This window comes from Cryptotermes secundus, unplaced genomic scaffold (genome assembly GCF_002891405.2).
Source record: "Cryptotermes secundus unplaced genomic scaffold, Csec_1.0 scaffold92, whole genome shotgun sequence".
NCBI classification, from domain to species: domain Eukaryota; kingdom Metazoa; phylum Arthropoda; class Insecta; order Blattodea; family Kalotermitidae; genus Cryptotermes; species Cryptotermes secundus.
Window position 1 is genome coordinate 2350852 of NW_019728498.1, and position 26579 is coordinate 2377430.

At 41.8% G+C, this 26579-nt stretch overlaps 1 protein-coding gene across 2 annotated transcripts in view; it reads left to right on the top strand.

Moving 5' to 3' along the window:
* The window catches only part of LOC111865140 (zinc finger protein Elbow), a 1021422-nt gene that overhangs the window by 150105 nt on the left and 844738 nt on the right, over positions 1-26579 (top strand). The window contains exon 1 of one of the 2 annotated variants that reach the window (XM_033751700.1): positions 7113-7733. The exons of the other annotated variant lie outside the window; for it this stretch is intronic. The gene's annotated coding sequence lies outside the window, so the exon portion shown is untranslated. Of the gene's footprint in view, positions 1-7112; positions 7734-26579 lie in introns of those variants that run through there. 2 annotated transcript variants of the gene reach the window in all.

A 26579-nucleotide genomic window follows, 5' to 3' on the forward strand; every position in this document is an offset into this window, starting at 1 on the left:
ATTATTTTTTCTATAATTTCTGTCTGAAAATTGTGCTGCGGCCTATACACGCACGCGGCCTATACATACGTAAATACGGTAATTAGTATGGAAATTGCTCAGTCTGCAATTGTAATGCCTTCAGTAATCTTTAAATTTTAATGTCTCGTATACATGCGATGGTATTTATTATTATTATTATTATTATTATTATCATCATCGTTATTTATGCTATTACTCTAACTCCTTTTATTCCATTCTAAGCAACTTGAATAATTAATGTACCATCATTAATTTTTTTTTAATTCGTTTAGTATAGGGTGGAGTCCAACTGGGTCCACTCGGCACAGCGGCCACTGATTCGCCTATTGTAGCCTGCCCCAGGTGATTATGATGATGGAGAATTTGGTGGAATAAAGATTGGCAGGGGAAACCGAAGTACTCGGAGAAAACCGCCCCAGCGCCACTTTGTCCACTTGACCAGACCCGGGATCAAACCCGGGCCGCCGCGGTGGGAAGCCAGCGACTAACCGCTGGAGCTATGTCGCAGCCTTACCTTCATTAAGTTACGCAGTAGACAATGTTTATCCCACTCTCATATAATGTTCTACACAATAATGTAAGATTGAACCCTGTGCCACATAAATTTACCTTAAAGGATATATTTGTTTTATTTATTATTATACACATATTGCGACTGTAAACGACCATGATCAGATGACGTTTACAACTCACACAAATATATGCAGAGTGTAAGTACAAATCGGTTAAAATGTCGAAATATATAAACGAGTATGTAAAGCAATAATCAAGCAGGTCGGATCCTAAGCAATTTGTTGCAGTGTCAGGGAATAGACTGCTGAGGAAAATATTTTGGCCTCAAAGAGCGGAAGCAGTAATATGAGAATATATAAAGGTGCATAATATGAATTGTACTCTTTACGATGATGATAAAGTCAGGGGACTGCTAAAGGCGAGGCACGTAACACATAATGGGGAGACGAGAAATGTGTAAGGAACGTTAATTTTAAACCTGATGGGAAGATAAGACACTACTTGGGGGACCTGGGAAGAGTTGGGTAAAATAATAAAGTGGATCTTAAAAAGAAATAGGTTGTGAGAGTGTGGACTGGATTTTCCTCGCTCATAATGGAGTTCAGCGACGGCCCCTTCTAAAACTTGGAATTTCATAACATGTACTGAATTCTGGAACGACGATCCGTTCAGCGAAAAAAGTTAAATATAAACAATTCAGTATTTAGGCCTACAGGGCCACTTTGGCCCTTTGGGCAATTTCGAAATTGAAAGAAACTTGTATTTAAACCCCTGTAGAACTTAGTATATAGTCTAAGCGGCCTCCGTAGTCTAGATGTAACGTTCCCACCTCATGACTCGTAGTACGCGGGTTCAAATACCCGACGGAGGTCGTCGAATTTTTAAGGACGGAAAAATTCAGGGAACAAGTCCTCCGGGAGGGACTTTAAGCCGTTGGTCCCGTGTCGTAGCTTTACGGCACGTAAAAGAACTTCATATCTCCAAAGGAGGTCACTGAGCCAAATTAACGGACGTTTCCCGCCCAACAGCAGTCTCTAATACCTCTGGTAGATTATTATAGATACCTCTCAGCTAGTAGAGCCGGTCTCGCTGACTGGGCGGGACTAATGGTAAGCACCAGTATCGGTAGGATATAGAGACTGGTAGAAATCATAGAGGGAAGCACAATGGACCAGTACAGGTCTAAGTGCATGGGGAAACTCACCCTCTCCAATAACTAACTAACTAGTATATAGTCTTATATTGTTAAATAGATTAAAATTGTTGATGTTAAAATATTATCAGAAAAAAATATTGCTTATTGTATGTTGTATCTTCTGATTGACAGGTTTTTTTCTGTTGTTGCTTGTTGAATGTCTGCGAGAATAACAGAAGAAAAGTATTTCAGTCTTTATCATCGAGTTTCATCTGGCATTCCTCTTCCGCCCATCTTTATTCTTGTTGCCCCCAGTTGGAGCATAGGGCATCCGTAAAATACTTCGTCCCACTTCCGTTTCTTAATCTTAGACAGTCGGTTAGACTCCTTGGACTGGGGATAAGCCTGTCGCATGGGCGCTACCTACCCACAAACACATCCAAGCCTTGAGTGGAATTCGAACCCAGGATCACAGTGTTGGATCGGGCGAAGACATTTCCTGCTGTAGACAATGCGGCCATTGTGATCGGCTCATCTGATAATTTTTTTTCCTTGGCACTACAGCCCCAGTGGGCCTAGGCCTACCTCCATGCACTTCTCCGTTCACTTCGGTTTTTCTAGATCTTACACATTCGGTAGGACTCCTTGGGCGGGTGATCAGCTCGTCGCAAGGCCTCTACCTGCACACAAACATCCATGCCCTGAGTGGGATTCGAACCCACGATCCCGGCTTCCGAGCGAGCGAAGACAGTACATGCCTTAGACCGCTCGGCAACCGTGACCCGCTCATCTGATATTAATTAATAATATAGAGGTTTCGGACCTGTATGTGCTCTTGGATCCGTGAAATGGCTGTGTGTGTGCTGTACTGAAGCTTTTTGAGGCGATGGGCATATAAATGTTCAGTTGTTTATATTAAACTTGTTTACACTGAACGGTTGTCATTCGAAAGTTAATACAAGTTTAACGGCGAATATGCCTGGTGTTAAATGCACGTAATTTCTTAAGCAACTAAACGGCTATGAGCTTCTAAAGAAAGACTTTGTTGAATATAGTCATTTGGTTATCGTGGTGTACGAATAAGCGAATAGCACGGCACGCTGTACAAAGGTTCCTTATAATGTAGTGTCGGCCCTTCCCAGTAGTATCCATGCTGTTTAACCCTTGGCATAATATTGCAGCTCTTTTGCGGACGGGAGTTGAGAAGGCAGGAGTCCGTCATGCTGTTTCACTATTGATCCTATTGCTCGAATGTTATAAATACTGCCTACCCAAGTCATTACGTTGCTTGCCAACTGGACCAATTTGCGTGACATCTTGATGACACAAGTTGGAAGTGCACTTAAAGTTGATTCACGTGTGGATCTCTTGAAAAACTGCCAGAAGTCAGTTCCACATGTAAGTTGGAATTTAACAGGATAAATATAGGGCAAGAAAATATCGTTCTTCAGGGCGATATCCTGCCGAGAAAAAAAGGTTCAAACTGCGCTGTCGTGCTTCTGATTAACCCCACAGAACGTCCGTCGTAATCTTCGTAGACTCAGATGATGTTGGATTAGTCTAAACTGTTTTCAATAGACGTGAAGCATACAATTCATGAATGTGATGTACAGATTAAAATGTACTCCCATCCTTACAACCCAGTACCCAAATAGCCATGTTAATTATATTCTCTAGTCTCCTTCTGGTCTTTCAAGCGGTCTTCCAAGAGGCTTCCCCACAAAAATTCTGTATATTTTACTTATTTCCTTCATCTCGGCTGCTCGTGTAGTCCTTCGCAGGCCCTACATTTCATTATCGTAAAACACTAAGTTCACTCTTGAGCAACGTAACTCGTTCAAATGGTGTCCAAATAGAGAAGGAGTTACAAATGCGCCAACCATTTGAGGACAAAAGCCCAAATGGCGTAATTGCCAGAGTGCGGTCCCCGTGTGGAGACGGGGTCGAATACCTCCACCGTGGCCCTGCGAGTCGTAGGAGACGACGTAAAGGGAATCTCAAATCTGAGACAGTAAAATATTGTCTCGAGTCCCAAGGGACTAACCCGAGAAAGCCTGCACTGGCAAGGGCCAGCAGCATATACAAAAGGCAGACCCGTCCTCTCATGAGAGACCGTAAATACCAAACAGTAATAAATATCTGGTCATGACCCCCACAAGGGGTTCGACTCCAAGACTTACTGACTGACTGACCGTTAGTCGCAATGTGACTTGGACTTGTCAGAGTGCGGCTTGATAAACCGACCGACCGACGAACCGAGCAACCGACCAGCCAACCAATCAACCAGTCAACCAGTATTGCCCTTATGTTGTGTGTTTGTACTGCATAATGTGGAATGAAGCATTATCCTAGTACTCTACAAAATCTTTCACATGCTGAACGCAAAGAGCAATGAAGTGGGAAACATGAAATTTCTTGGCATTTCGAGAGACACAGCAGCAGAAAACATACCAGTACAAATTAAATTATATTGTCATGTGTAATGGGGTTAGCATGACCAATAATAATGGGTTCTGGATTCCATGAATTTTTGGCTCATCTTTACAATTGCAATTAACTATGACAGCTCACAATCAGTGGCTGTTTACGACTTGCTCCAATTCTTGCTGGACCATGAATATGTCACTGATCTCGGACTTATCTGAATCTTCTGAATTTACGAATGAACTCCCTTTTATAACTGCCACGCGGCCCGAATAGAAGTCACCATGTCGAACAGTTAATTGTTCTCTGTTATTCTGTTTGTTGTCTGTTAATATTCCTTGCGCGGAAGCAGATGTTTGCCTGCCGTTGCCTAACAAATTAATTTCCGCTTCTGCTGCTGTTCCGGCATTTAGGCGAGGTTTACCGAGCCGTTGCCTAGCAACGGATTATTCCGTCACAATAAATATGTGTATTTTTATGGGAGCTCCAAAGAATTGCAGTCAAATGAAGCAAATTCCCTCTGGGCATATACTCGTATATTGAAGTTACAGATAGATGCATTATTCTCCTAGACTGAAAGACAGCGTAATGCTGAAGGTTACTGTCTTCTGAGGTATGACGCCATATAGTCTGGTGGANACAGCAATTTTCATGGTCACTATATTGAGAACGTCAAATCTCACAGAGTAATAAACTAATCCTACTTACCAAAACATAGTTAGCCTAAGAGTAGCGAGATTGATGTATCCCATTTTTGGAATTTCCAGGCCTAGTGGGTGCAAAATATTGTTAGGAGAGGCGAAAGCAGGTTGGGTGTTATGTCCACCATATCACCCCCTTGTGTGCAGTAGGCACTGAAATGTGATACGCGTGTTCCGCCGACCTCTGACTCCAGCTCTCTCTTGGGATCTCCGGGAAATGCTCTCTAATAGGCAGAACCATTACCAATCCATTACATGAACTACAGTGGCAGAGCACAGAACCAAATATAGCGTAAAATAATGGTACAGAACGTAACCCAGAAGTACTTCATTCAATCCTTTTGAACCGTTTCGGTGATTTTGCTATATCTGATCACAAAATATGCCTTATTTTTTAGTGTTTCGAAACAACAGACGTCGTTCCATTGGACTCCTTTAGTCAGCTCCGTCTCTTCCGCCCTTAACTGAATTCTGATTGAGTATTTTGTAATGGTATGAGTGTAATGCCACTGGGGTTAATCCCATCCTTATGCTCTTCAATTTTCCGATTATCTGTCTTCAACGACAACAATTTTGGTGGCGGTGTAAATTTGTGTGTTTGGAACAAAACTATTTCTGTGTAGGATTGAGGTGGTGATTATGAATAATTCTATCTTCTGGGCTATGATGTCATGTAATTCGTTAAAATGTACCGACGTTTCGGAGGAACATATCGCCTACTTCATTGTCGAAGAATAATCTCTACTTGGAACCTACTTTCACTCTGGTTTCTTGGTTGTTTTATTCCTTGCCTTAGTCAAGGTGAGACGTATGAATTCATGTAGGTCTGCTTGGTATTTGGAGCAAATTTCATGATTCTGGCTTTAAGTAATGATACAGAGGCCTACTAAGGCCGTGCCACAGCTCAGCCGGTTAGTCGCCGCTTCCCACCGCGTCGGCCCGGTTTCGATCCCACTTCAAGTTTTGTGGAATTTGTGGTGGACAAAGTGGCGCTGGGACATGTTTTCTTCTGTTTCCCCTGCTAAATCTAATTCCATCAAATACTCCATACTCATCTATCATCTGCGGTTGGTACAATAGGCCAGTTAGTGGCCGACGAACCAAGGAGGCTTAGTCTCACCCCACCCCAAGAAACTAAAAAGAGAAAAAAGAGGTCTGCCAAAGAGATACGCTTTGTACTGCCCCGAAATCTGACCTGAGAAACTCTAAATGAAACGTCACAGAGCGAACCTGGCCTCGAGGTCGTGACAGAATGAACCGAAGTAGTAGGCTGTGGTCATTTTAGATTTTCCCCCTTCTGTATACTCGTAAATCAACATAAAATGGCGAGCATCCTGCAGAAACACATTCCCCGTAGCCACGACTCAGCGTATTGGGGTGGGGGTGGCGAGTTATTTCAGAATTCTATATAGATTTCTAAAAAAGGCAATTCAATACCAAACACTCAAAACGTCCACCGAAATAAAATCACATATAAAACACGTCAAAAAAAAGTGTTATGGCTGAAACTCTTGTGTGTGTGTATATGCTACCATTCATTTTAAAAACAAATATCATGGCATGTGTGTATTGGGCGCCACCCCATAATGTATGACAGTGGAGCATCTAGTATGTCGTACGCCTGTGGTTCAATAAATAATGGAGCCATCGTGCGTTTCTTGTCCTGGCGTTAGCCAATATTTCAAGGGTAGGAGGAAGGGAGCTGACAGCCCAGTAGCGGCAACAGCAAGCTCATGGTTTCTGCCTGCTTGGAACTGAAAAATGTTATCATCAATCGTTTTTGAAAAGGGGGAGGTTATATGGTGGGGTTGACAGATTCGGAGAGAGAGGAACTCACCCCCATCCTTTTACTCTATGATCTCCTAGCATATAGGCGATACCGTTGCTTATATGTATAGCACACACACACACACACACACACACACACGAGGAATCAATCAACGTCTGGGCTGCCATGGGACTCCCTACTTGTTAATCGAAGTCTGCATACACAATATGAGGCTTTATAAAATGAATAAGTGAAAAACATACATCAACGTCAAAACATCCGTGCTAGCTTGAAAACGAGAATGAATGTACGTGTCTGTATATTTGAAAAGATGAATGAAAGAGAGACATAACCCTTTCAGTATATTTATTTAAAAAAAATAACACACTGAATAATTCATCCAAGTAAAGTACCGGCAGTTTAATACGACCATTAAATTTCTTTATAAGTTTAGATAACAGTTTGTATAAGGAAACAATAAATAATTTACACATGTAAATTACATTCACTTCTGTGTCGAGCGATGCCGCTTATTGTGTTGCATTTAGCCTGTACGCCGCTGTTGCTCACAACACATATTTATACAGCCTCTGTCTCACACTATATGTCTATATAGTTGTATGTTGTGGCGATGGTGATGATAGTGGTGGTGTTTTGTATGTGTGAGATGGACCCCTACTGTACGTTTGACGGCGCACCGCCTGTTGTTGCTACATACACCCACGTGACGACTGATATGAAGCACCTGCGCATGTCCCAAATAAACATATCTCTTAGTGAGAATTACTGCTGATGATTGGAGCGGTACAAACGCAACTGATGCCCTGCCTCCGTCTTCAGTCCAGCTGTCAGCTTACTGAACCTGCATTCGTGCCCGCATGTAGGCCTATTGCATGCATTTTAGACGTACAGCAAAATGTCAGACTGAAGTGAGTGCTGTGAGGAATATAGTACGTGTCAATAAATGAAAATATTGCGGATGGTCATACAGAAACCATTAAAGGATGAAGTTACACGTTCTATAATAGAAGAAGTTTGAGGAATTGGACCTGTGGAAAACACGGGATTTTCAGTTCAGAACCTTTTGTCTTCTTTACAGCATTATGCTGTGAAGTCATATGGCGGAATGGAGGAACACCTCCACCTTTCTTGACGTCGGTGCTAGATGGAGGTGAGTGGTCAGCTTCACGCCACTGCCGCTTTACACCGCGGGAAAGAGGCCCCAGTACCCATTGGATAGGAGACTGGTTCGGCCTCAGACTTGTGTTCTCCTCTGCCGTCTAAAAACGTAAAAATTCAAATATATAAAATTATCGTCCATGATATGTAAGCATTGCCTGCCATTAGGCAATGAAATAGATTGACGTAAATAGAGCACCTGATGATGGCACTGTAGTGCCGAAACCTGTTGTGAAGTAACAAGAAAATTGAGTGCACTAAGAGACGGACACTGCTTACATATCATGGACGAAGATCAGTGCAACAGGATGCTAAAATACAACAATATAAAATTATAATTTTCCTGTAGTTTTGTATGGATGTGAGACTTGGTCTCTGGCATTAAGGGAAGGACGTAGACTGATAGTAACTGAGAACAGAGAGCTGAGGAGGATATATGGACCGCTGAGGGATGAGATAATAAGAGGTTAGGAAAACTGCGTCATGAGAAGCTTCGTAACTTGTACTCCTCATTATATTTAATTAGAATGATGAAGACTAGGAGGATGAGATGAGACAGGACATGTAGCACGCATTGAGGAGATGCGGAATTCGGGTTAAATAAATTGTTGGGAAATTCTTGAGTATCTGAGCGACTGGCAGTTTCTCAAGAAGAAAGAACTCAAATGCATGGAGTTGACTGGTTGGTTGATTGGTTCATTAGTTAGTTGGCTAAACAAATGGATTAATAACAGAATGAATGAACACATTGCTCGAAAGGAGGGTAACCGTCTTGTGAGAAAAGTGAGAGACTGTATTCCAAACGGGAGGAGACAATTGGGAAAACCAGAAATGAGGTGGAAGAATACAGTCAAGCAGGAAGACTGAATGGATGCAACGGGCTACAAAGCTTATCTTAGAAAGTAAAAGGAAGGTGTCCAACAAATAATTATAATATTGGATTTTTTAGTTATCATAGCTGTGGGTATGAAGTGTCTGTTTTCTGGGACATGGCGCTGTGCAGTCTGTTGAAAGTCAACCGACGTTTCGGTGGAATATACTGTTTCCATCTTCAGGTGCGAAAAGTAAGCCAAGCAATAAAGTATTATGAAGCAAGTATGCTTCATGCTTGGCTTACCCTTCAACACTGAAAATGAAGGGGAGATATGTTCCTCCTGTAAGTCGGTTGGCCTCGCTAGGACTGTAAAACGTTATGTTCCATAAGATAGAAATTTTAAGTAATCACTAGGAATTTAAAACTGTTTATGTAGAAGTACGTAATGTCTAAGGGCATGGTAAAATGGAAGAAAAAAAATATTCCGAAATTATGTAGTATAATTTTTAAAGAGTGCTTAATCTAAGACACGCTCTAGAAAACCGCAATTAACGGCCGTGAGGTTTCATTGCGCTGACGACGCGACACCCTCTATCCGCTAAAGTTGGAACCAACTTCGCCGACAAGCCGCGGTCACTCGGTCGGTATTATTTCGCTTGCGGACTAAAACCAAGGAAATTGTTTTTGTTTGTTTTGTTTTTTGCTTAGTCTAAGACAGTGCTCCTGTTGTCCTAACATTCCCGAATAAACCTACAGACTGTATCTGATGAGAGATATTTAGTTCAATTTTAATTTTACTTAACTTCGTTTTGTGATTTTAACAAAGATCTTGATGGAAAGCAAGAATTTGTCTGAAGAAGTTAAACGAAGTCTAAGACACTTCCTCGCTTGCATAAATTACATCTCATGAAAAGAGAGGATTGTGAATGAAAAACTTGAACAAAATGAATGGAAACAGTCGTGGTCTGTTTCAAGGTTTTATCTTAACATTCGCATGGAAAGAGTAAGTAAAATGTTTATTTAATTTGTATGTGTTTCATTTAACGTCCTGTCTAGAAAACCGAGATTAACGGCCATGTGGATTCGTTGCGCTGACCACACGACACCCTTTATCCGCTAAAAAGTTGGGACTAACTTCGCCGACAAGCGGCGTTCGCTCGATCGGTATAGTTCGCTTGCGGACTACAGACCACGGAGTTTTTTCTTTTTCCGTTTAACGACGCGTTCAGTATATCAGACTATAGGCCTATAACTTTATACGATTACTGAAGTGGCTGGAGGAACGTGGACGAAAGCTGTCTTTTATTAATAGTGTCACGATTTGAAGCCTTGCACGTTACTCATAGACGGATTTTGGATTGGATTATTGGATTTATTGACACCTTATGCACACAACTCGGGACTGCAGGCAATACAGCGTTATCGCTGATTTACACACTATCAGTTCTCCGTTACACACGCATTAGGGTTCTCAGTCTTCACTAGTCGTATCCTGGCAACGGATTTATAACCGCCTCACTGTAACTTCAAATCACACATGAAGTCTTCTTTTCACTGCCTAATTCTTTTCTTACCATTATCCTGCAGCTGCCACTTCCGAAGACTCGACTTACTTCAATCCATCTGCTCCAAAGCTCATATTCTGGCAGGCTGGGGTCTCGAAACTCGACTGATTCTTCTCAACTGAACTCTTCTTTATAACCACTTTGCACGGACCACGCAGAAAACACAGCCTTTCTATTGTTGAGGATGCATGTTTACAGCGTCATTGCATAGCAACGGAAGTTACTCGATTGTTTCTTGCGTATTCGTTGCCTCCGGAATGTGTTTACCGAGTCGTTGCCTAGTACTGAACGTTTATTCTGACTCCACTATTCCGGCTTACGGGCGTCAGTACACAGAAGAGGTGCTACCTCGGTATTTGCCTGGAAGGACTTAGAAAACAGCGAAGAGTAACAATCAGGTTAGTCATATACCAGCTGAGATTTTAACTAGGCACCTCGTTACCGTCTAAACTGCCTTACTCAGTGTGTGTACAGTAAGAAACAGGTTCACGGTACCACCGGATGAAGAACGTTTTGCAGTCGATTTCCTTTTTCCTTTGCCTTCAGTCCGTCCGATTTGTCAAGAAACATTTCGCTGATTCATGTATTTGAAATCCGCAACATTTCCAAATACGATTTGTCATTGTTTGTACATTTATCATTTGAGAATCAAGTAAATCCATGGCACAGCTTTCAGTCAGCGTACACTCGGCTCTCCACAAAGTTGTTATGTGCGGCTGTGTCCCGTCTAACACCAGTGAGATACAAGCGATTATGTTGCTACGTAGAAGTAGGAATGAGAGCTACCCCACCTCTCCTGTCCGTCATTTCAACAGGGGGAGTGAGAGAAAATCTATGGGAGTGACTATGAGAGTGAGATGGTATTGCAATTAGCGGGAGCTTCAACTGTCACTCACTTGACATGTTGGTGCAAACTGCGTTACGCCAGTGTATGCTGGGATTGCGCGCGCACACGTACACACACATAATGAGTTACCAGTGCTGTGTCGTATTTTGGTCTGCCTGTGCTTGTAATTGCTCTTGTCAACATGCATTACCTTGTGCTCAGCATCCAGGTCTGTCATAAGCTGGAGTGAAACATCTCCGTACCACATGTTACTGATATTATGTTCTGTGTGATTATTTTCATAAATAATAGACATAGGAAACTAACAAATCATACACGGATGGCGTTAATTGTACTCAACCTGAGACATGTGAATACGCCATCCTTTGGCTGAATATATGTATATACACACACACTTCACTTTTAACTCAAAATTAGAGCTACAGAAAATTGTATGACTTATTATATAAACTCTAACATAGAATAGTAATAGAGGAAATTTCTCTTTAGAGAAATTTCAAGGAGGTGTAAAGGGTAAAGATTTTCCTGTACCTAACTAAGCACCGCGCCACGAAGACGAATGGAGAAATGCGTTTTTGATCCAGCATTAGATGGAGATGAATGGTAAACTTCGATCCTAAGGCCGCTTTACCTGCCATAAAGAGGCCCTCGTGTCCATTGGATAGGAAGCTGCTTGGGCCCCAGAGCCGGTCTGGATAGTGCAGAGAGGAGACGAATATCTTAAGCCTGCCCGGAATCTACCCCAGATTCACCGGTCTTCCGGTCCGTAGCCTTGTGACTATACCATCTACGCTATCCCGGCTCCCTCACGAGAGTGTATATAAAACCTATCCATTTCTGTTGTCAACATTTAGCTGTTTCTTGTTAAGGGCCAGAATTTCGTTTACTGAAATGGGAATAAGACCATCAGGTTCTTAAAGGAAGGAAGGAAGTCAGTCAAAATGACTTTGAAGGAACAGCCTGCAAGTTTGTCAGCGTGATATTGCAGGAAGAACCAAAGTAGAGTCTATCATATGCTGAGAAATGTTGTAGTGCCTAATACATTATCCAGGGGTGTGTGTCGTTATAATCTAGGGGTTGCAAAAATGTAATTTTAAGGGAAGTGATTAAATTACTGTATAAGGGACGGTACGTTTCAAATTTTTGTATGGGTGAATTTTTTTTAACTGTCACTGATCAACCAATCCTCTCCTTCGTACTCAGCCCTCTTCGAAATCGAAACATGTATAAGTATGACCAATTGGCATACTGAGTTTCTCAGTTTGTTCTTAGGATTGTAGATGAAGCATTCGAAGATCCCCTCTTTATCCATGAATACGAACATAGGACCAGATGTATAACGTCTCTCCTGTTCTTCAGATGTCACAGAAAATGAAATATGTCCATTATGTCTAAAAGGTATTTCTAAACAACTGGTCCACTTTTCAGCCTGTGCCAGAAATTGCTGCAGAGCTGCATGGCGGTAAATATTTTGCATGCAGCTGTTGGTTCACATGCCTCGCAGTCACTGAGCTGATTTACACACGAGTTCGGAATATCTGTGAGTCCTCTTAAGTAATGTAAGGGCGCTGTGAATTCTAAAACAAATGTACATGTCTCCCGAGGAACAGTGCGATCCGCAGGGCCATATTTCAGATGTTTTAATAGAAAATCCACTTCCACTAACTTACACGATAATTGTTGGCTACGTTCTGTGCAAGAAATGCCTTGCGAAGAAATTCTTATTTGCACTGCGTCTGCATTTAGCAGCTTCGAAACTCTTCTGCAAGTTTTGGTTGAATTTGATATTGATATTTCCATTGAACATTAGCTGACGTATCTGATTTGGATCTGTTTCTTTTCATTTGAATTATACACATTGGTGCACGCGGTAGTGTACCTGGTTGAGGCACTGTTCTACAAGTGAAGGTCGCAGGATCGAATCCTGATAAATTCATTGGATTTTTTTTTTTAATTTACATAATCCTTCCAACCGTACTATGTCCCTGTTGTCGACGCAGCCTCTAACAGAAATGAGTACCAGGAATATTCTTGGAGGTAAAGGGCGGCAGTCGCATAGGGCTGACAACCTTGCCGCCATCTGTGAGCCAACTCCCTAGAGAAAGTGGGAGGCTAGACACCTCACAACCCTATGGGCCTTCATGGCCTGTTACAGGGATACCTTTACATTCTTACCTCGTTACCTTTATCATGCAATTTACTTTTTATGAAACTTATATAGAAATCTTGGGCCATCAATTTTGTAAACAAAAATTGTAGAGACTGTAGGCGTAATTTAAATGTGTAAGGTTTATTTAAAATTGTTTTCGATGTGGTACATTTGCACGATTTATGAATTTTATCAAAAATACAGTGTATTCTTAGCGTTTTTATGATGTTATTAACCTTGCAAACAGATTCATTCCTGTAATAAATAACATCAACGCCAGTGAGACAGTGATGATATACTGAGGTATATTCAGTGTTTACTTCCTATCCTAATTTGTAAAATCTGTAAAGGAAATTTTAATTGTATAGACGGTCCAATTTATTTTATCACAACACACAACAGCATGCTTACCATAAAGATTATTCTGATCTTGTTAGAATTTATGGTAATAAAGTAAATCTATCCCTGTAACATGCCGTGGAGGCCCACAGGATTGTGAGACGTTGAGATGGCGGTCAGGTTGTCAGCCTTACGCACAGGCGACCCATTACCCCCAGGAAGATTCCTGGGACTCATTTCTGTTAAGAGGCTGCGTGGGCCTCAGGCCCATAATACGGCCGGAAGAATTAGGTCAATTAAAAATTTCAGTGATCTCATCGGGAATTGAACCCGCGACCTTTCGGCTTGTAGCATACTCCCTCAACCAACTACACTACCGCGTGTACCTAGAATTCATGGTAATAATTTAATAAAGTAACTTCACTCTACATCTTAATGTTTGGAACAGTATGGATTTTGTTCTGGAGGTCATTAATCCCAGCAAGTCTTTTAGTACGACTTTCCTAACGACATTCATGCATTTTAATGTCATAATTATATCTAAGATTGTGTCTTCCTCATTCTCCTGCAAAAAAATTCGTACGCATTTATCTAATTTCCAAACCTGAAACTATACAGCCATTCATAGACCAACATTATGATTTAAGTGTATGTCAGTACACAAAGAGTACCATATTCTCGGATACAACTCCATGTACTCCTTTGTAAGGGGGCACGTGGCTGCGTAGTTGGTTGAGACAAGTAATCGGAGGTTTCCAAGAAATTTATGGCCTCCATCTTCCTCCGAAACGTCGGTTGACTTTCAGCGGATTATGGCCTGGACGACCGAGTGGTCGAAGTTCGAGTCCTGGTGAGGTCAAGAATTTTCAATTCCTATACAATGTGTATTGGGGCTCTTTCTCGGGGTAAAGCGACCGGGGCTTGAAGCTGACCACTCATCTCTAACTAGTTCCGAGGTCAAGAAAACTTGGATCTATACATCCACTCCCCTAGTACGTCTTCATGGCCTAGTGCTTAATTAAGGCACAAGCACAATTTTACCTTACCTATAGACGGCGTTCTATCCCAGAAAGTAGTAACCTGAAGTCCTACATGTCAGTACACTTCTACAATTGGAGAAAGAGAATTATAGTGCTCTACTCTTACGATTATCTATTTTGCGAAACAGAGTTAAACTAAGGTAAGGATTCACAAATTTATGGAGCTCAGGACGTTTTAATCATTGTAAGACATTCATCTGATAGAATTAATCGCTTATTAATTCAGTATGTGAACACTGGAAATATATGTGAATCATACATACCATGATGCAACTCTTAACATGATATCAGTTAAGCTCGTTAATAAATTAGGCTTGTGTAGTCTTCCTCTTAGTCACGTGTTAAGTATAAGCTCAGGTTGTACTTTATTTTTAGATCGTGGCTTTAGTAAGCAATGCAGTGCGATACAGCAGTTGTTTCAGACGGCTGCGTCACACTTCCTTTCCGCCGTATGTATAGTTTTCCGGGTAAAGGTAAAGCTATCCCAGAAACAGGCCGCGAAGCCCCATAGGCTTGTGAGACGCCGAGGCTCCCACATTTTCTAAACAGTCGGTTCACAGATGGCAGTGATTCTGTGAGCCTTACGCACCGGCCGCCCTTTGTCCCCAGTAAGATTCCTGGTACTCATTTCTGTTAGAGGCTGAGTCGACCCCAGGGCCCTAGTGCGGCTGGAAGGATTATGTCAATTGAAAGCAATCCAATTACCTCATTGGGAATAGAACCCGCGGCCTTCCGGCTTGTAGCATAGTGCCTCCCTCTGCCGCGTGCCTACGGGCTCCCTTGTGGTGCATTGTATTTATTATTGTATTATTTTGACGTGTCTGTTTTAAGTTAACGTAGTGTAAGGAAATTACATAATTAGTAGTTCAATTTATATTTAACTTCTAAAAGCCCCGTAATCGCTATAATATTTTTATGGTATAAGAATAGACTTTAAGCAATAAATTAGAGTTGCAACACAGATACAATATTGACCTTCTACACAACAGACCCGAGCTGACATTTGAAGATTTGCATTGTTCCTGGCCAGAGGTTTTATTTCCCATAAGAATACCCACATTACATCTGTCTTTCATTACTAAGTAGTCACATCAGAATTCCTGTCTGAGATTCCATTTTCAAATATCTTGCTTGTATGTACGAAATCCACCACTCGACCTTGGCACTGGATAGAGATGAGTGGTCAGCTTCACTCCGGGAGATCGCCCCCAGTGTTTCTTGGATAGGAGGCTGGGTGGGCCCCAGGGCCTTTCTAGACGCTGCCAGTAATCGAACACCGGCCGTCCAGCCCGTAGCCCTTCCCTATACTGACTGAGATCTCCTAATTCCTAGAAGATTAAATATATTTTCACGTGCTTTAGTGACTAAAGAAGGGGTTCGGATTGGTAATTGGATTTATTAACCACCTACATGTCGTAAGTACAAACAGTTATTACATACACTATTATTGATTTACTCGATTTACAATCACTTCACACTAATCTTCTAAATCCATTTCCACTAGTCTTCACTATCTGTTTCCTGGCAACAGATTTATAGCACAGGAACTGTAAAAGTCTCACTAAATTACACGTTCCCAATATCGATGTACTACAAGACATGTGACATCACACGCTAAGTCTTCTAATTCTTTTTCTGGCCACACTGCTGTTCCCTTGTAACTTCGGAACTCAAGAGAAGCGAAGTTCCACTCCCGTATTCTCTTATATCTTCTCGGAACGGACCACGCACAGAAAACACAGCCCCTCTATCGTTGCCTGGAGCAGACCACACAGAAAACACCTTTCCTCCACTGTTGCGTGACATCACCACGCATCAGTTAAAATGTTTACTGTGCCGCTGCCTGGCACTGCGTCACGATATGTTAAAATAAACACGTATAATACCCTGTTATGTCTGATATTTCTCCCTTTGTTGAAAAGGGACGATATCACTGTCAAACAGAGACTGGTGTTGCTGATGTTGGGTCTGCTCCGGTGCTCTTCCTTCAGAGCCTCACCTCACCTTGTTCTCTGTTCGTGTAGATAATATCTTAACCTTAGTGCTGTTTTTATGAGAACCCCTAGAGTCAGTTCCCCTAACCATTTGCCTTTCTTCTTGTTCTTATTCTCTCCGTGGCTAACTTCCACCCACCATGAACTATCGTTCAGTTCGTCCCATTCCGGCCAGATAATATGCTACGGTATATTAGCGTCTGTTTCCGTGATTTCGTCGCGCATTGTTGTTATTGGCCATCCCGTGTAACGAATCTTAGTTTTACGACCTTTTCGCTTCAAGTAAACACCTGCTAGATGAGCAGTGTGTTGCGCCGTCAGACTGACGTTCATATTACGAATGCATGCTGTACCCTTCAGTTATGAGCAGTACTTAACTCTATTACAAATATTATGTTTTTTGACATTATCCATCGTCTTGTCTTTATTTAAAAACTGTCCTCTATATTTTTCAAAACATGTTGTTTCGGAGACTGGAATCTATCTCCGTCTTCAGGTAAAACCTACTCAGTTGTGCCCGATCGATAGAGCTAGTCCTTATTTCTGGACACCTATGCCAGCTCCAAGATGGGGTCCATAACTCTATTATGTAGTTAAATAAACTGATTTGTGTATGCCAGTGAATGTACACCTAACTGAAAAAATAAATTCTAGAGTGAAGGGGCAGATTATATCTAAGTGCAGACATGTTACGTACATTTTTAAATGGGAAATCATTTTTTTAAATCTTCCTCAAAATTCCGTATCAAAAAGATTTATAAAATTAAAAACCCAAGAAGCAAATACATGGAAATATATGGAAATAATTTCGATACGTAATGCGAGCACTGCTGAAAGGCTTCTTAGCTGTGAAGACCTCAAGTATGGGATATATCTTACACACATACATACATGCATACATAAGGGATGGGCCTAAATTCTGGTCCTAGCACCGCGACCTTCACTGATATACTATGGGGACATGCCTAACATCTTCTCTATGAATAGTGTTCTGTGTCTTGTGTGTACATTAATTTTCATCAGCGCCTGTAAAGTGGACAGTCTTTGTTACTTAACGTGGTAGGAGGCAAAGGATGAGAAGAATAAAACACGACTTAATAGGATGGGACTACAGTTCAGGACAGACGTGGCCAGGCTCTAGAATCGGACGTGCATTTGATTAATGACGTTCTATGGTCCAGCGAAATGATTACAACTTGAACAACTAGCGAAGTCCAAGGATTTCACCGTAGAGTGTGTCAGTCATATTTCGCTACGAAGTTTTATTCAAATGAAAAGCTAAAGGAAATACGTTAAGGAATTTAATGTTAAATAAATAAATAAAGGCATTAAAACACTAGGCGCAGAGAGAGAAAAGGCCATTGTTTACGACGTCTATCGTCATGTCCAAACTCTTGCAACATCGTCAATTGATCACAAGTGAATTTCAAACTGTGATGCACAGAACAGTAACCCTTGGTGACCGTTTTAAGGAATTTCCTCTTAACACTGTTATTTGTTATATTTGTACATGGTGCAATCCAAAAGTTCCAGAAATATATTAATAAAAACTATTACGTCTTACCTGGATCTTATTCTGCACCATCACCTTCAAAGTAGTCCCGTTGGGAGTGCATACACCGATCCCAGCGTTTCCAACTTTTGAAATACATCCTGGAAGTCTTTCTTTGTTAGGGTGTCTAGTACCGTCTGCATTTCCACCTGAATATCCTCAACTGTATCAAATCTTCGCCCCTTCAACTTGATTTTCATCTTGGGGAAGAGAAAGAAGTTGCACGGTGCTAAGTCTGGCGAGTACGGTGGGTGGGGAACAACTGCCATCTTGTTTTTAGCCAAAAATTCCTGCACAATATACGCCGTATGAAGTCTCGCGTTGTCACGGTGGAGTACCCACTCGTTCGTGCGACACTTCTCTAGACGTTTTCTCCTCATGTCCTCCCTCAAACGCCTCAGAACTTCGCGATAGAAATCTTTATTGCCTGTCTGAATGAACAATCCCGTTAATATAAAAAAACAGATCAGCATGAACTTAATGTTGCTCTTGACTTGTCGAACTCTTTTTGGCCGAGGTGAAGAAGGGCTCTTCCATTGCGATGATTGCCGCTTACTTTCAGGGTCGTAGCCATAAACCCAACTCTAGTCACCAGTGACAACCTTCGAAAGAAAGTTTGGATCCTCTTGAAGCTGTTGTTGAAGTTCCCTGCAGACTTCCAAGCGATGCTGCTTCTGTTCATTTTGCAGCAGTCGTGGCACCAACTTCGCCGCAATCCTCCTCATGTTCAGTTCCTCTGACAAAATTCGTTGACATGTACCATACCTTGGTCCCAAGGTGTTACAGAGGCCTTGGATGGTCAGTCTACGATCTTGCAGAATCGGATCCCTACTTTCGGGACATTTTCTGGTGTGGTGCCAGTTGACGGCCTACCCGAACAATTGTTATCATCAGTCGATGTTCGGCCATTTTTGAAACGCTTATACGAGTCGTAAGTTTTTGTCTGGTCTAAACTGTTGTCACCAAAAGCTTGCTTCAACATTTGGTGCGTTTCTGCAGCGGCTATCCCAAGTTTAAAACAAAACTTTATACAGACACGCTGCTCTCTCAGGCCAGCCATCGCAAAACCGCAAACTCACGGAAACACAACAATGGAAATACGTTCACCAACAATAAACACAACCACTCAACTCAACACCGCTTGCCACACTGATTCAAGAAGGGTGTGTGGGGAGACACCAAGCGGCATTTTGATGTACTCATAACTATCTTTAATATGAAGTCCAGTGTAATCTGCGAAGAATTTTTATGTCACTAATTCAAATACAGAGCCTGAATCTCTTACATAATAAATTTTTCAATCTGATATTCTGGACAAATTGTTTGACATAGTTTAATATATTTTACGCATTTATAAAGAAGCTTACATTGTTCAGCATGTAAGCCATTGGGGGGGGGGCCTTTGGACCTTGGCCGCCTTTTCAGTTTCTTAATCCTGTACACAGTCGGTAGGACTCCTTGGAAGGGGATCAACCCGTCGTAAGGCAGCTACCTGCACGTAGAACAACAGAAACACAGAATGGACACACACAAACATTCGAACCCATGATCCCAGTGTTCGTGCGAGCGAAGACAGTTCATGCCCCAGACTGCGCGGCCACTGATATCGATACATATCGTGAAAACTTACCAGAAATCGATTTCGACGGCTTCTAATTATGTACTGGGTATGAGTCAAGGGAAATTTTGTCTTGCATTTCAGGGATAGTGTGAGTCAAGTGTACTTAAAATCGAGTCCTGTAAAATGTCTTGCAAAATTTGGATTTTGTAATAATACAAACACCAAACTGACATGCAAGGGGTCTGCTGTCACGAGGGCTGTAGCATCACTTTTGGTATTCTTAAAATTTTCAACCAAGAAAGCAGGGACATCCCAGCGGTAATTAATGGTGTTGATACGCTGATTTTCAGTCATGCGTTTAGAAGTATCAGTGCGTTACGTATTAGGTAATTAGATTCAAAATATTTCTACCAGGGCAAAGCCGTAGTCTTTGGAAATAATCGAAGAATGTCGTCTTCTGGAATGTGGAGCCGTGTAGGTCTTATGTAGACTGACGTTTCGGAGGAACGTCGGTTTAAACAAGAACTACACTGCACCACATCCCAGAAGACGGAATTCTTCATAGTCACCGCAGTGAAAACCTCAAAGCTTACAATTGGGAATTCTCATTCGTATAAAGCTGGAAGTTTTCAGTCAACACAAGAGAACAATCCTGAGTGTTGTGGAAAATATGCTACGTGTCTGTTTTTAAATAACGGCGAAAAGTGGAATAAAGCGAAGTAAAATAGTTTCAGAACAGAAAATTAGACCCACCTCCATATTACATAATCATCCAGTTACTACTCGTGCGTGTGTTCAAATATTGTCATACTAGAAAGAATATATTCAACAAGTTTTACATAAATCAGCAGAGCCGAGACCTTCTTGGAAAGTTAATAATCACGAACCTAGTGAAAGAAATGCATCGTCTTTCATATAACCACAGGGTCCTTTGATGTGTTCACAAAATTCAGCCATTGTTGCCTGTCCGGAGTCAGATGAATCATTGAACTCGCTGAGGTTGAGACCAGTGGAGTGCTCTTGTGAACATGGTAATTAACCTTCGGAATACATAAAATGTTGGGAAATTCTTGGGTAGCTGCACAACTGGTGGCTTCTCAAGAAAGGCTCTTCTCCATCCAGTTAGTTAATCAGATGAATGGCCCGCGTCATAGCTCAAACGCTTAGTCGCTGGCTTCCTATCGCGGCGGCCCGGGTTCGATCCCGGCTCTGGTCAAGTGGGATTTGTGGTGGACAAAGTTGCGCTGGGGTAGGTTTTCTCCCAGTGCTTCGGTTTTCCCTACCAATCTTCATTCCATCAACTGCCCCACAATCACCCTCACCTATCATCTGGGGCTGGTACAATAGGCCAGAAGTGGCCGCAGTACAAGGGACTTAGTCCCACCCCACTAGCAATAAAAAAACAGTCAGATGAATTCAGTCCACATCCTATCCTCTCTCCATTAGATCCATCTTACTCTTTTGCTTCGATCTACTCCTAAATCTTCCAAGAAATATCTTCCCTTCAGGTTTTGTAAAATTCTCATGTGTCACCCTCGTTCTACATTCCCAGCCTATCTCATCCTACTTGATTTCATCACAAATACACTAAGATTAGTTTGAACTTTCAACGCCGAGTTTTTGGTAGCATTAAGTAATATTTCGGTACATATTTTACTACAAATTAGTTTCCCTTTTATTAGGGAACAGGCTTGTTCCGTCGCCTCTTCACAGATTACGTCTGTTGTAGTGAGAAGGAATTTTGATTGCCGCACGTTAAGACCGTGTCAGCTTCGCTAGTTCTCATACATACAGGACAAGAAGCCATTAGACGACACCTTAAGCAAGATTGTCAGGATGAGAAGCAGTGTACTCATGCCTTACGGCTTTTGAGACACCAATGTAAGGAAAGAGCTTTAAGACAGCAAACAGTCTCGGTAAGAGCAGATGATGGATGGGAGAACTCTGCAACCACTAATGACCAAGGTCTGTCGGTCTTCCCATGTTCACCCTCTTTGTCTCTTTCAAACTTTATACTGAGGTCTTTTATCACTGAGCCATGGTGACGGGGCAGGAACAAAACCTACTTCTTCTTTAGACCTTGAGAAATATTATTGATGACCAAATCTGAAATGACAGAAAGGTTGTTCATCTCTGTCCGTCATCATCAAACAAGATTTCCGTCAACAGATTGGCCAAATATTTACGAAGAGAAATTTTGACAGGCCACAGCACGTCAAAGAACTGATGGATCTTGGCACTCTTTTGCCCCACCAAATTGCACACACGCAAGTACACAGCGGAAGTGTGATTAATGTCCTCCAGCACGCGAACTCTATGTGCAAGTATTCTAAATAATGTTATGAAAAATGGCTTGAAATTTCTGTTTATATAAGTACAGGAGGACTGATATCCCATAATGTGAAATCGAACTTCTCATCGAAACGCATTTATCAAAGTGACATTTACTTCTAAGTGGAGAAATAATTAGAGGCCTACTTTCGTATAAATCTTCAGCACATGAATTAGTTGATGTGGTTCCTAGGTTGTGGATAACTTTTATTTTGTAAGATTTGAGGTTTTCACGGCGGTGACTATGAAGAAAGCAGTCTTCTGGGATTTGGCACCGTGTATATGTGGTGTTAACCGACGTTTCGGAGGAACGTATCGCCTCCATCTTCAGGGAGGCAGACTGTGCACAGTCTGCTTTTACCGGTTCTCACGGTCTCTTCGCTTTTCAGATTTCTTATATTTTTTCTTCTACCCTGAAGATGGAGGCGATACGTTCCTCCGAAACGTCGGTTAACACCACATATACACGGTGCCAAATCCCAGAAGACTGCTTTCTTCAACTTTTATTTTAATCGCATAATAAATAACTCTCTAATAAATGAAATAATTGACTGACTGACCAACTGATCGGCTATTTAACTCTATAATAGGGGGTACAAACAGAGTACTCACGAAATATCTTGATATTCAAGAAATGACCTGTTACTATTGAAAACAACATTAGTATGTGCTACCGAAATGCTTGGGGCACGCGGTAGCGGTGTTGGTTGAGGGGCTGTGCTACAAACCGGGTTCAAGTCCCGATGAGGTCATTGGATTTTCTTCAGTTTACCTAATCCTTCCATCCGTGCTATGGCCCTGGGGTCGACTCAGCCTCTAACAGAAATGAGTACCAGGAATTAATTAAATAATTTTCCTGGGGAGTAAAGCGCGGCCGGCGCGAAAGGCTGACAACCTTACCGTCATCTTTCAGCCGATTGTCTAGATAATGTGGGACCCTCAACATCTCACAACCCTATGGGCCTTCACGGCCTGGAACAGTAATAGCTTTACTTTCTTACTTTTTACTTTACCGAAATACTTACCATTGGACCCGCATCCTGAGCCAGTACAATCCATCTGACTTTTTGTAATCTATTTCCGGAACGAAAAGCCCGTAATGTGTAAATGTAATTTATAAATCCATGATAACCATATCACGACTCGGTTTAGGGACTTACCTATTACGAGAACACGATGCATCTTAAGCCATCCCTTCTGAAACTGACAAATCAGTTGTCTTCGTTGGGCTATTAGCTCATAAAGCACGTCTCACACTTGTCTCCTTGTAAAGTATACAGTGTCGAATTGGAATGAGCATTCTGTGGCGCTCTTATGTAGAGGCGATGTTGACAGTGCGTTTTACTGGCCGCGTGTTGACATTTGGTATCGTTTTTCAACGTGACTTAAGGAAATACACTTGTTCTCTTTCCCTCCTTAGTTTAAATCCTTAGCACATAAATAAGATACCTGGAAAGAGTTTAGTTCATAGGTTGTAGACAGGAAGAGATCTCAACCACTCCCTTCTATCTTTACCACTTTTCACTTCGTCTCTTACTCTTTTTATAATCCTTAGCCTCGCCAATCCGAGAGAGTTAGTCCGAGGAGTTTTCGCTTAGCTCCTTGTGCGGTAGTGTGTGTGTGTGTGTGTGCCAAAGCCGAAGTCGAGCCCCTACGAACTACGTACAGAGGATAATAAATGGTTTTTCTTTTCTATCAGTCACAAGTGATTGATCACGAGAGATAGGGGGAAAACGTGCTTGATCTTTAGTAGGTACACACACACACACACACACACAGACCGGTGCAGGCAGAGTGATGAATCGTGCCAGCGCGGGTCATTAATATGTGTCAGTTTGAGTATTGAACCTGCCAGTCAGTCTTTCTTCTTAGTAGTAGTACTACTACCACTACTGCTACTACTAGTTGCTCTCTCTGTGTTGCCTTACCTTTATACCTAGTCTGCCAGCCTGTACCGAAAGGTCTCTGCAGAAGACAGACAGCAGTATACGCACTGGCGTGCGTAAGAAAAAGAAGGGAACATGAACGTAATATAAAAGAAGATCGAAAGGAGAATAAAGAGATTTGTTTCAGAAAAAGAAACACAATGAGAGACTTTGTTTTCAACTTTTGTTTATGTATGGGTGTTTAGTCTTGTGTCTTGCGTTATTTATTTCAATGCATTACGATTATAAGCCTCAGGCGCCGACTTTGATACATTTCATACGGATTCTCGTAATCAATATGCAGCACAAAAGAAAAGTTCGGCAAAGAAAGGGATATTACAGACGTGTTTTAAAGACAAAGTTCCCGATGAAGGAAGTTGATACGAAAATTTAAACAGAAAAATTTTATATGCTGGAAATATTTTACAGCGTGCGTCTCAGAGTAGGTAACTGTATTTCCATGACTGGTGATGTAGAACGGAAAACCTGAGAGCAGCCTGGTTACATTCCGCACTGTACGGCCTCACGACGCGCACTGCCTCTCCACTTCATCATGGAGTGAGACTGAGTCCACTTGGCACTGCGGACACTGTTTGGCCTATTGTACCAGCCCGATATAACAGATGATGGTGATTGTGGATGAATGGGTGGAATGAAAATTGGCAGGGGGAACCGAAGTACTCGGAGAAAACCTGCCCCAGTACCGCTTTGTTCACCACAAATCTCAAATGACCTGACCCGGGCTCGAACCCAGGCCGCCACGACTGTTCTTCGTGAGGATTGTCTTGGCTCTCCTCAGTCATTCCAGGTACTTGAAATTACGTCACGGCCACATCCTGTACATTCTTGTAAGTTTATAATTCACTAATTGACCGCCTCTCTGATGTAGTGGTCAGAGTTCCTGGATACAGATCCAGAGGTCCGCGTTCGATTCCCGACGCTACCAGATTTTCTGAGAAGTAGTGGATCTGGAATCTGATCCACTCAGCGTCGTGAGGATAATTGAGGAAATATTTCAAGGAAATAGCGGCTCCGGTCTATGAACCCGAAATTAACGGATGTGGGGATTCGTTTGGTTGACCGCACGACACCTTCTATCCGCTAAAGTTGACATTAGCTTCGCCGACAAGCGGCGGTCACTCGGTCGGTATCGTTCGCTTGCGGACTAAAACCACGGAGATTGTTTTTTATATAATTCACTAATTATCCTATCATTAGACGTCTTATGTTGTCTGAGTTACAGATGGCGTGATTCAATAACCCATAAATAATATTTTCATGACAAGATTCACAGCAATGCAACACTGAGAATGCCATCTGTACTCCTTACAAATTTTATAAGTAAATGCTGATTATTTTGTCATGTCGATAACATAGCCTTAATATTGATTAATGATATGCACAAAGAATATAATTCCTTTAAGGGTAACGAGGAAATAAATACATTACTCTATTTTTCGTGAAGTATTAAAAATATTACGGCAGTTAATTAACTTAGTTCCTTCAGATCAATAATTGTTTAATTCAGAATTCTTAACTTAATTCTTATTGTCGTTTTAGGCCTCGCCATAGCTCAAGCTGTTAGTCGCTGGCTTCCCACCGCGGCGGCCCGGGTTCGAGACCGGTTCTGGTCAAGTGGGATTTGCGATGGACAAAGTGGCGCTGGGGCAGATTTTCTCCGAATACTTCGGTTTCCCTTGCCAAACTTCATTTCACCAAATTCTCCATCATCACAATCACCCGGGTCAGGTACAATAGGCCAATCAGTGGCCGACTTGCCGAGTGGACCCTGCTGGACTCCACCCCCCACTAAGCGAATTAAAATAATACTGTCGTTTTATCGTACGTCATTACCCTCTATTAGTCTGACCATTTTACAGTTTGACACAAGTTTCAGCTTATTAAATTTTATGCTGGGTTTTTGTAAAATGTGGGTTTCTTTTATGTTTATCCACGCGCACATGTCCTTCTTCGCTGTAGCACTTTTTTTCTCCCATTGGCGCTACAGCCCTCATTTGGGCCTAGGCCTACCTCCATGAAACTCTCCATTTCACTTCGGTTTACTAGATCTTAGACATACGGTAGGACTCCTTGGGCGGGTGATCAGCTCGTCGCAAGGCCTCTACCTGTACACAAACACAGAACGCACATAGATACAAAATAACGCTAATACATTTTTGTATTTGCCTTTTTATATTAAATAATAATAATAATAAACTTCTGATGCAAGAAATACGAAGTGTTTGACGTCCCTGAAATTGTCTGTGAAGGTGTAATTTCTTTGATAGTTATTAATATCCACGCTTTGTGTTGTGTATAACTGGTTGAGTCACGGCCGCTTAATTTCAGCAAACTGTGAGTCATTGAGACCAGTAGAGTTCCATTGAATGGTCCAAGAACTCCTTGAAAAGAAGATGCTAGATGGTGATTAGGGAGCATATAATTATCCGTTATGTGATCTTAATGGCATGAAATAAAAATTTGTATTGAAATTGCGGAGTTCTGTGTATTTGCAATAGGTAGTTAATGACGGAGAACCGATATTTGTGCGCATGGGGTTTACAAATAACTTTTTGTCATCTGATCAGCATGTTTAAGAATGTAAATGAAATATTTTCAGATTAACAATCAGCAACACACAGTTACAATAATGCGAAGATAATCCTGACGCTGTAGACATATAGCTGTGCTATTCAACAGTATTAGAGGCATGTTCGTAAA